The sequence below is a fragment of the Scleropages formosus genome, chromosome 5 (assembly GCF_900964775.1).
Source record: "Scleropages formosus chromosome 5, fSclFor1.1, whole genome shotgun sequence".
In the NCBI taxonomy this organism is placed as follows: Eukaryota; Metazoa; Chordata; class Actinopteri; order Osteoglossiformes; family Osteoglossidae; genus Scleropages; species Scleropages formosus.
In genome coordinates this window covers 27,700,870-27,713,003 of record NC_041810.1, presented here as the reverse complement: position 1 = coordinate 27,713,003, position 12,134 = coordinate 27,700,870, and the positions used below count along the sequence as shown (strand labels likewise).

At 40.4% G+C, this 12,134-nt stretch overlaps 1 non-coding gene across 1 annotated transcript; it reads left to right on the top strand.

The window, feature by feature from the left end:
• Positions 1-684: 684 nt before the first annotated feature.
• Positions 685-757, top strand: trnar-ucg (transfer RNA arginine (anticodon UCG)). The gene has a single exon. It is a non-coding gene; the product is annotated as a tRNA-Arg (tRNA).
• Positions 758-12,134: the final 11,377 nt, after the last annotated feature.

Genomic DNA, 12,134 nt, shown 5'->3' with positions numbered 1-12,134 from the left:
AAATGCACAACTGTTTGTTTTTGTAACCACGGTAATGCTTGTTGCCATCTTTCAAAGCATAGGTATCAGTCAGATGAACAAATGTCAGTTCGTAAGCATTCATGTAAGGATAGTGATGCAGTCTAGATGCAGCTCATAGTACAGCTCTTTTGCGGTGCCAAGGTTGTGGGTTTAAAACCCCTCTGGAATTCCTCCTATGGTCCAAACACCTGCAGTCCAGGTGGGCTTGTGGCTCGAAAACACCCTCAGTGTCTGTATGTGTTTCCACTCCCTATTGTACCCCACCTGTCCTCTTTGCTTCCTGGGATTGGCTTTGGGATGCACGAAAGTCATTATAAGAGAACGTGACCATGAATAATGATTTTTTTTAATAATATAGAAAAATATATGAAAAATAAACTACTGCAAAGAAGCAAAACATTAAAAAGAGATTCAGCTCAGCAACACTTTGACAATAAGACATCAGTGTCTACATTTTGTACCGAATCAGTGCTGCTGCATTACAATAGCAAGTGCACAGGTTCAAATCCCTCCAGTAACACCTCCTTTTTTGTTTATGGGATTGACTTTGGGATGCACAAAAATTGGGCTCAGACTAACCTTGTGAAAATGAAGGAATGAGAAATTTCAAAAGCTGCATGCATTTTTGTTCCATTCATTGCCTAAAGGAGAAAATACTGTGTAGGCCATGTGGCCCAATGGATAAGGCGTCTGGCTTCGGACCAGAAGATTAAGGGTTCAAGTCCCTTCATGGTCATCTGTCTTATTATATTCCCTATTATCTGATTAAACATTAATTGAAGCTGAAGGTGTTTCATTCATCCAGAGGTCATTACTCAGGAGGCACAGTAGGTGGTGTAGCAGTTAGAGGCACTGCCTTGCACTCACTGGTTCATCTTGCAGTTTTACTCTTGATCACAGTGCTTACCATGAATTCATACAGTAAGACTTACTACATGGGTAGATAAGTGACTTTGAAAAAAATGCATGTCTCAGTTTTGAACCGAACATCCTTTTTCTCTAGATTAAATATAAACACTGGGAGCTTGAGTTATGAATGATGGGGTTCCAGATTTCAAAGATAGAATACTTTCCAGATGGCGATCACTGTGCATGTTTATGGGATAAATCAGTCGGCAATCAGGGCTGAATGGATTTTTTTTATGGACGTGTTCTTATTTGCTGTTATTTCAAATTATAATTTTGATGTTGCTCAAATAAAAATACAGAAATAAGATTGCGGCTACAGGGAACATTTTTGTAGAACATAACAGGCAAAAAAAAAAAAAAAGAGGAAAATCTGTACTATTAGGGTGCGGTGGCGCGTGGCACGGGTCCTGCTCTCCAGTGGGTCTGGGGTACGAGTCCCGCTTGGGGTACCTTGCGACAGACTGGCGTCCCGTCCTGGGTGTATCTCCTCCCCCTCTGGCCTTACGCCCTGAGTTGCTGGTTTAGGCTCCGGTTCCCCACGACCCCGTATGGGACAAGGGGTTCAGAAAAGGTGTGTGTATATACTATTAGGTTTTTTTTTGGTTGTCACTGGTGGTAAAACTAACTTTGGAGTTTCAAACAAAATGACTTATGAACAATTATGTTCGTAAATTGAGGAGCTGCTTCATTTATATATACAGATATAAAACTCAGAAACAAACTGCTTATGCTCAAAAATCACGTCATTTCCCAACTCACTCATGTTTTTATTCCACTGAGAGGCACCGGCCATCATGAAGATGTCAGTTGAAACTTTGTGAAATTAATAAATCAACAGAACCAAACCAAGTTTTATCATTGTCCCCTTTCCACAAGTACAATTTATCATGGCTTCGGTCATGCATAAAATACCCGAAATAAACAAATATTCCAAATTAACGGAACAATACAGAGTAAGTGGGCACTGAGGCCCTTCTGCTCGCTCCTGATACAGTTCTTGCCTCCCTTCCTCACTGTGAAGCAATTTGCATGTCAATAAAAAATAGATATTTATATTACCAACCCCATACATGTGTTTCTCATTTGTTCAAAGACAGGTGAAAATAGCAACTAGTTCAGCCACGTGAAAATAACGGACGTATGTTGCTGCACAGAACGTGGAAGGGGTACATAGAGCATTTATAGCATTTAATAGTGCTTTTTTTGCCCTCCCCCATGATGCTTCTGTGGTACCCGTTGCGCAGACTGTCCTCATGGGTGACAAGAGGGTTCATCAGGAAAGAGCTCATACTGTACACGTGTGTGGTGTGAGAGGTGCAGGGACCCGTTTTAAAGACATTGCTGTAATGTGCCACCTACCATGGGACTCGACCACAACAGAACGGCAATCCCCTCCTCCCTTTTCCATGTTCTGGGTCCCGGCGCTGACGGTCACAGTAACAACGCCACCGCCTTGGGTTGTGACCTCTGCCCGAAGTTAAACACTTCATCTTTGCATTAAGGACACGGTACTTTTATTAAAATCAGTAATTAGATGTCCTTGAAAAATGAAAAACTTCAACATGCATAAATAAATGAAAGAAAGAAAGAATGAATGAATGAGCAAACATCTTTTTGGAAGCTCTAGATTTTTTTGAAGAACAGAACCTTTCTTGTTTTTTTTTTTTTAAGTACAATTGATGTCCCTTGTCTGATGATGAAATGAGAGGTGAAGGAGGAAAGAGACCACGGGCGATGCTCTGGCTGTAGACCAAACGCTTTCGGCCCGGAGACGAGCAAGAGCTGCAAACGCCTTCAGGACACAACGCAGCAGAAGGCTGCTCTCCTTTTGGCTCCTCTTCTTAACTCGGCTTTCGGTTTTTCATGTTCCCTTTACAAAAATCTCCTGCTGAGCTTTTGATAATTTGGAATTTTGAACCATATAAACCATATAAGAATATAGTTTTCCAGTTTCAGGACACTGAGACAACAAAGCAATGACCTTGTGCCCCTCCAAGAGTTTGAATCTGAACTGAATTTAATGAAAAAAGTATGAATCTTGTACAGTATTTACTGTTTTAATAATAATAATAATAGAGAAATCATACTTGAATTTAATACCATTTTTGAATGGGATGGAACGTCTTCTTCCAATTATATTTATTTGGCTAAAGCTTTTCTCTAAAGAAACTCCCAGTGTTTTCTGTATTTATACAGCAGAGTAATTTTCACTGCAGCAATTTAGGGTAAGTACAACACTCAATGGTACTACAGCAGTGGGTGGGAGTTGAACCTGTGACCTTGAGCTGTGGATCTAGCCACTACAATAGCTGCTCTCCCAATAATCATTATTATTATTTTTTACACTTATTTTTACAGTTCCTCATCCTAACATGCTTTGGATGTATTTGTGTTAATTGTCAGACATGGTGAAAAAAAAATCTTTAAAAAAATCTCACAATGGTATGAGGTTAATCCCCATATAACCCTGTTTCAAAATGTTTTGTCTGCTGTGTTGGGTTTGAAATGTGGGTCCCTGGTTATCCCCTTTCAGCACAGTCATTTCAATTAATTTATAAAGGACGTTGGGTGCTTTTATGCATCCAATAACTGTGTGTCCAACACAGAGTCACAGAGGAATGGCTTTTAGTACATCAGAATATTAATTGACTTTCAGAGCATTTTGAATATGTTCCATCTCCATCTCTCACTTTTTAATTGTTAGCTTAGAAGTGAAATTTTTAAATGACTTTGATTTGTTAAATATTGTTTGAATGTACTTGTTCTTATCACATTTTGTAATTTTACTTAATTTTAGCATTTATTTTTAAGGATGATATAAGGTGAACTCTGCTCATTTCTAACCTTTCACATAAATTAAGAAAGTAATATAATTTGTATTGATCTAAGACCAAGTAAATTCAATTAAATATGAGAACTGTATATGTTTATATCAATCCATCCATCAATTTATTCAGCTTCAAGTCTGTTGCTGCGGTGATATAAGGCCTTATTTTAATACTCTATTTTTTTATTGCTTTTACTTGTTCAATTGGATCATTTGATCCCTGGAGGTGACTGATGCATTTCAAGCATTTCAAGAGTATTAATCTGGGTGATTTTTTTTATTTTTTTATTTTACAAATTGATCCTTTTTTTGTGGACATTTTTGCTGTCTAGCCTAACATTTATGTCTTTTTCATTTGATAAATGATGTGATCCAGATTAACAACCTGTACATATGCCATTTGTACTCAGTGAACATCTCTGAAGGGTCTCTTTGCGACTTGATGTTACAGTTAAGTCCTCCATGTAAAAGAACCCAAAGCCCTGACTCCCAAAAATGGTGCTCCCCCCCCTTTTTGCGGGGCTCCTAAGCAGCCAAAAGTGATGACTCTGAAAAAAACAAGATGAAAATATTTTATATCACAATCTGGATGATTTATGCCTCTCTGGCTGCAGGGAAAGAGGAGTTAACCTGGACCTGTGAATGGGCCAGATGAATGGAGGAGCTTCTCGTGGTCCAAAGAATGAGAGGTGATGCGTTTTGGCGCAAAGATGCTGCCCCCAGCACAGTTTTCCAACTGATTCTGAAATGCTGAAATCTGTATAAAATAATGAGAAAAAATTTCTAGCCATGTTGTCATCACACAACTGAGTCTTCATTCTTACTGTCAGTTCAGATTTAGGAGAACATCAACATGCACGCACGACATGTGATAATGTGACGACCAGACTGACAGCTTGGTGAAGCACTTGCAGCGATCCGGAGATGATTCTTTTATCTTGGTGAATGGAACAGGTCAATGTCACCGACCTCGCTGTTTTATTACTTGGTCTGAAATGCAGTGGGAGGATCTGAAAAGATTTTTGCCTCTGCCTCACCTCCAGGCCTAGGAACATATGTTTTATGTATCATGTGTTTCCTTAGACAGTGTCAGCTGCACAGCTACATGGTGACTCTGTAGAACCTCCACTTCTAGGAAGTACACACTGAGATATCCAGTCACCATCATTAACTGAAGTATTTTCAACTTGTTCTTGAGCAGATGTCAGCTCTTGTTGACCACATCTATTGAGTTCTTCCAGAAAGTTCTATCTTCCATCACTCACACACTGGCTGAAGCCTCTTGTCCCAAACAAGGATGCAGAGCTTAACCTGGCAACACAGGCTACAAGGCTGAAGGAGGAGGGGACACACCCAGGATGGGATGCCAGTCCATCACAAGGCACCCCAAGTAGGACTTGAACCCAAGACTCAACAGAGAGCAGGACCAGGCCAAACCCACTGCACCACTGCACCCCTCTTCTATCTTCCATGTGTGTAATTAATGTTAAAGAAGTGTATCCATTGTCATTGTGGTTGAGTCCATCCACGAGGTCGCTGTTTGTCTTCTTCTTCGACTTCACTGTCTTTTTGAGGGAATCTGACCTTCTCATGTCATGTCCAGAGTGTGACCCGTCTCATAATTTATGCTTCCAGTCAGAGTTCTGGGTCAATTTGAACCAACATCCGTTTGGTTTTCTGGTTACACACGGCATCCTTAAAAGTGTCCTTCCAGTTCCACAGTCCATGTTTTTCCTGTCCAGCATTCACAACAATAGAGAATTAGTGAACATTTTGGACTTATAGGCTCTTCTAAAAATATCTCTGTTTTTTATGTGAACCTAAAAAACTTTGTTTATTTTTTTTTTTGAGGGTTTAAATAAAGATTCCTGATTTCAACACAGTTTGTTTGAAGCTGTGCGAACACATACTAGGACAATTATAACCTATGTGTGATGTCGTCAGTCCTGCATTTATTGCGAACTGATTGGGTTTTGGTTTGAGGGAAACCAATTAGAGAGAGGAGGGATGGAAGGTACTGGGAGAAACTTCGAGATGCTTCTAGAAGTGGTGTTCTCTGGTGTTCCAGGTGTGAGGAGAGGGGAGTTCGTATTTTCTGGTTGCTCTGAAAAAACCAAGAAAGAAAATATCATTTTATTTTTCTGTTTTGTTCGGAGAGTTGAGGAATATACGTTTCCGTTTTGTACTCGTTTGTGTCCAACGAGACAAATTGTGTTAGAAAGCTCGGCCACGGAGGAGAAGAACCCGACAGCGCTTTGTGCTCCGGCAACACCAAATTCCTCGGGCCTCGTTGGAGTTCTCATCTGCTCCTGAACCACGAGTGGACGATCTTGAATTTTCCTGGCTGTTGTACAGGCAGCAGACGAGGTAAACTGCGGGTTTTTTTCCTTGCCTGCTCGTGGGAGTGAAGGGGTCATTATTATATTTTTGGTCTAAATGTACGTCGCGAGCACAAGCTTCGATGAGGCCTCCAACGTAGCGGTGTTTCACATAAAGTTAAAATACTCCAAAGATTTCTACACATTGTTGCTATTATTGTGTGTGACAGTGGTGGGGAGCTTCTCTGAGAAACGTCTAGAGTCTTCTGTTTGGAGTGAAAGTGTAACTGTGATGTTACTTTTTGTGTCTAATATTGAACTTGCTCTGAAGCCTTTTATTTTGTTATTGTTTTATTTATTTGCACTTATTTCATCTGTTGAAGGGAGTTTGGGTTAACATCGGTGTATTGAAGAACACAATCCTGTAGGGTGAATTTTTCTTTGGTTTTTCTGTTTACAAGTTTGGGAAAATTAACATATTTCATGGTTGTTCTGACAAAGCTATTTGCCATTTTAGTTTTTAGAATGGAGTCCAGGGCACCGCCCTCATAGTCAGGTTAATGAAGGGTGGAGCTACAAACCTAAATGAAATTAAAAAAAGTAAAAAAATGTGTTTTTTTTCCTACGAGCTTAATTGACAAAAGAGACATCAACCAAATAGTCCTTTGGTTATGCTCTTGAAAGTGTGTTTTTTGCAGAATAAGGGGTCATGAACAGCTTAGATAATAGCACACATAGCGTGTTTGATGTGTTTTCATGAGTTCTAGGATTTCTGAGATTCTGCAGCAGAGATGATAATGTCCACTGGTCAATGTTTACGGGCCAGAGGTCCTCTTTCATAAACAGTTTCAGTCGACGAGTTGATTAAATTGATTAAATGGCCCTTTCACTTCATTATAGTCCACGTTCGGAATCCATTCCAGGAGCAAAATCATCAAATCAGATCTGGGAAACACGACTCACTGGGAAAAAAAAAAGAAAACAGCAACAAACCGGCAGTGTGTTTCAGGCTCACTTTACCTGTTTATTCTGATAAATCGCTTCAGGGTTGAAACAGGATTTCACTTGGTCCTTTATGGCAAAACCCACAACAGTCTGTTTGTTTAATCACAAACTCAAGAAAGAGTCTTTGATCCGAGACATATACGTCACTAGGCAAAACTCACATTTAAATATTTTAACAGTTAATACAAATTTGCTGTTTTATTCATCTTAATCCCTCTCGGAACATTTATTCTGAGCATATGATAATGGTGCCAATTAGCGCGGCTGTTTCCCTCTCAAAGCATTGGTTCGGCACATCAATTTCAAACATTAAAAAGTCCTGCAATTTAAGTTTAATTTTTTTATTTACACATTTAATCTTAATTAAGCCCTCTCTGCTGTTTCACTCATTCTGTTAAATTTATATGTAATAATTACAGGGTACAAATTAGCCATATATTATATATTACGCTATATAGGGCTGAATTTAAAGTCATAACCTCACAGTCACTGACGCTACCTGACTTACTGGGTAATTTAATGAAAAACCAAATTGACTACCTTCGTTTAAATGCAATGTACGGCGTACTCCCCCACGCTTGCTTTTCATGCTCGGAGGAAAAATGGAAAACTATTTGTGCAAAATCGGGATCCTGCCGCAGTAGCGCGAAATCGAATGTACAGCGCCATGGATAACGAGAGCCCAGGACGGCCCGTTAATTCACCGCCCCGGGGGGAAATGGTAGCCTGGAGCGAGTCTCTCCGAGCGTGTTCCGTTAAGAGCGCATTCGGAGAGTTCACACAGGCCCTCCGTCTTCCTGCTTATGCAAACTGCGGGCACCGGCAAATGTCAAGCAGGCGTTGCCTCGTTACCACGCTTTTCCACATGGCGTCCATGGCGTTTATCGGAGAGGAAAGTTTTTGCCCTCCCATGTGGGAAAGAAAGAACGTTTCCCGCAAAGCAAACGTAACATCCAGGCTGAGTCACTTCTTCCCCGGCCTCATTCGCTGAGCGCGCCGCACGCCGGGCTCTTTTAACTTACTGTCACATTTCATCAGGTGGCCCCTGGAGGACTCTGTTTGCCACCCAGAGTTGGGTGCCGCGGAGGAACGTATTTGTTGCCGGGGCCTCAGCACACAGCGGCTGGCTTCTTGAGCAGCAGCACGGTTGCAAATTGAAGGAGACAGGTGAAGCAGGCCTGCTAGTGGGTGATGGGTTGCACACAAATGGTGGCACCTTTTCATTAACTTCTTTAATATCCATATATATATAAACATATATATATATATATACCTATATATGACCACAATATGACCCTTCCATGTAGTGGACATGCTTACAGTGTGAGGCTTGTACACTAATGTACAACATAGGTGCTGGAACCAACCAAGTATCAGTAGATGTCCAGTCAGCATGTGATTTAATACAAATTCCTGAGGAGTTACAGGAAATGCCAGGATTTAGTGTAAAGGAGTTCTTCCGGAACGTGAATATTTAAAACGGTCGGGAAACGTGAATCTGTCACTGATCGCCACAACACGATGTGCAATTCGCCGTGTTCCGGTGCGACAGGAATCTTTAATTTACCCACACGCTTGGAAAACCCGTAAGGGCGTTAAGGTCGTATGATTAATATAAACACGTTTCATTTTAGAAGTGCATATAAATCCAGGGAGGACAACTCTGGAAATGTATTAAAATGTATTGCAGTGTCAGTAATGTTGGTTACTATAATGTTGAACGATATAAGAGTTTACTGGTAACATTACAGACTGGAGTATTTACCCGACGACTCATCACACTCCATAACACTCCATCACTTTGCTCAGGTATTACAGTGGTACTTTCTAACTGTCTCTTTTATTATTATTATTATTATTATTATTATTATTATTATTACAACAACAGCACTTTTCTTCCATCTGAGATTGAGCTACTTACAGTAATTTACCCATCCATACAGCGGGATCATTTTCATCCTGTCAAATCAGGGTAAGTACCTTGATCAAGGGTACTACAGCAGGAGTGGAATCTGCACACAGGAACCTCTGAGTGCACAGTGACCACCCTAATCTCTACACCGCCCACTGTCCAAAAGGGACCTTCGTGTCCTTTAATGTCCATATGAATATGTTACAAAGTTGACCAACTAACTGTCACGAATCTATTTCTTTCTGTAATTAAAGTTTCTATCTTCTTTCCACATGCGCCAGAGAAACAGATTTTTCTTTTTAAAAATAAATGAATAGTACCCTTTAATAACATGGCCCGAAGACACCGTATTTAATTAGAGTGCTGATCTTAATTAACCAGCTTCCATCTCTTCATTATACAATATATTTTAGTGTTTTCTGCCGTTTTGAACTCTGCAACATGTCATTCTGTAGTTATGGCAAAAATGAACCAAAATTAATCAAAATATGAAGGGCTACAGAACTGCAGGCTGCTGATGACTTTTTCAAAATATGTCTTCATTCAGGACTGTACAATAACAGTGGTTTTGTTATATTCTTACTGCTTTTGATGCGTGGTTTTCATTAAAAACCATGAATAAAAACAGCCCCCAGTTTAACCAATACTAACCTAAGGCAGTCGTGATGGCAAGATTGGAATAAAATAATATACACACACACACACACACACACACACATTTTCAGAACCGCTTGTCCCAGACGGGGTCACGGGGAACCAGAGCCTACCTGGTAACACAGGGCGTAAGGCCAGAGGGGGAAGGGGACACACCCAGGATGGGACGCCAGTCTGCCGCAAGGCACCCCAAGCGGGATTCGAACCCCAGACCCACCAGAGAGCAGGACTGCGGTCCAACCCACTGCGCCACCGCACCCCCCGAGTAAAATAATAATTTATGTAAATTTAAACATTGAATTGGATCTTTTCTTTCATGGGAAGCTGATAAGATGATAACTTTTTAAATGCGATTTGTATTATCATACAAAAATAATAATAATAATAATAATAATAATAATACATTTACTTTGTTATTTTTAATTGGAAAATAGTGTAATATTTTTCAAAAGTGTTGAAAAATATTATTTGTCTGGAATATGCTCTTTGCTCCCAACAACTTACAGTGTGTCAGGATGAATACGAAAGAAGTACCTGAGAAAGTGTAAAGTAAGTAAGAGTGCAAAGGTAATGGTCTCATGATATGAACCTTAGATGAACAATACTGCAGTACAATACCACAGTGAGTAGATGATCAGACACATGGAGCATCCAGGGACTGAACAAATGTCTTGGTGCTCAGACCTTAGAAGCAGACAAAGATTAATAAAGGTTTATTAGCGGAATGGTTTGCCGGCTGAGATATGGCGTTTCAGCCATTGGTGTAAACAATAAACTGTTTTCAATCAATAAATTATAAGACAATTAAGCTACATAAACCGGCTGTCCGGAAAATTAATCGTGGTGAAGCTGCAGAGCAATAACTGGAGTCATGGCTTTGTCTGAGTAATGAGAAAGGCTGTTCACAGATCGGACGGCTATACAGCTGTTCACCTTGCCTCTCCGATGAGCAGTACAAGCCGTGAGAAAAGGGTTCGAGCGTCTTCTTCAGCTCCGTGGCCTGCTGGGGTTACTCATCTGATGAACTAACTCTCCGTCTCCATGACTTTCATATACATAAGCTAATATATTTTTTTTTGTATTTACACTCATTTTAGTGATGTATATGAAGCTAACACACACACACGTATACAGTATATATATCGATATTGCCTATTTCCTCCAAATCATAATGAGGCCCTGTTGCCCCTCATGTTTTGGCTGGAGGAACGGCCCCACCGAGGGATGTGGCTGATGTGGAGAAGCCGAAAACCGCAGGATGGGAGAAGGTTAACAGACTTACTAACAGACTTCCTCAGACAGAACATCTCCTGCAGGTTATTATTTAGAGACCCCCCACTAGAGTTCTTCGCCTTCACTGAAATGAGCAGGTTGATACACCTTGGCAAAATGGATATTTTATTGCATGAGCTACAATAGTGTAATTAATTTAATTACATTCTTCCACCCAAGTTGTTGTGCCACTTGGAGCATAATAAATGCATTATTCTGAAGAAATACTGAGAAACATTGAACTAGGCGTGTCCCGGTCCGTCTGTGTGTGTGTATATATATATATATATATATATATATATATATATACACATTGTCACCATCAGGCACCGGCATTACCGAATTCAGGCGGTGTCTCTTCTTATGGTCCCACCGGTTCTGACACAACCCGTACCCTAGTGGCCGAGGTACCGTCCTCCGTGACACATGACATCATGTTGGAACCAGGGTGAGCTTGGCACATTTTACTGTGAATTTCCCCAGACGAACAGGGTGACTTTAAATTGTTTTTCGTCATATGACACATTAAGGTTGGGGGGGGGGAGGGCACAAATAAATAAACCAACATATTGAATCTCAGTAGGTGTTTGGACCTTAAGTTACGGAAGCACATATAGAGGGAAAACAAACTCAGGCAAACGCCGTCGTGTCAAAATGATGCAATGTATCTGTAATAACGAATTCTCAGCACAACATGAATAATAATAATAACCATTCTGTGCTGTACAATAAAACGTGCTCACCCTTTTTTTTCTTTCCGTGAAAAGTGCGCCACTTTTTTCTGTTTATTCAGGTTCATAGTAGGTTAGTCATCATGTTGGGCCAGCAGGTGGCACAATGGTTAGGGGCAAAGGGTCTGTGATCAAAGTGAGGCCTGGACTTAGCAATTGTGGGGCCCAACTTGGACCATTTTGGTGGGGCCTCCAAGATTCAAACGATAGATGTTATTACACTGTGTTAAAGACAAAACTATCTATATTTATAGTTATATAATCAAAATAATATCTGTATTTATAGCTATGTAAACAAAATTATCTCTGCCCCCTCTCCACTCCCAAACTTTTCTGTACAGTCTTTTGTATTTTTCAAAGCTGGAGGTGGCAACCCTAGTGCAGGGCACATTTGGGTCAAATATGTTCTAAGTGATCTGAGACTGGCTCTCCATGTAGGACTTGGGTTCAAATCCCATTTCCATCTTAAGGACCCTTCATCAAGG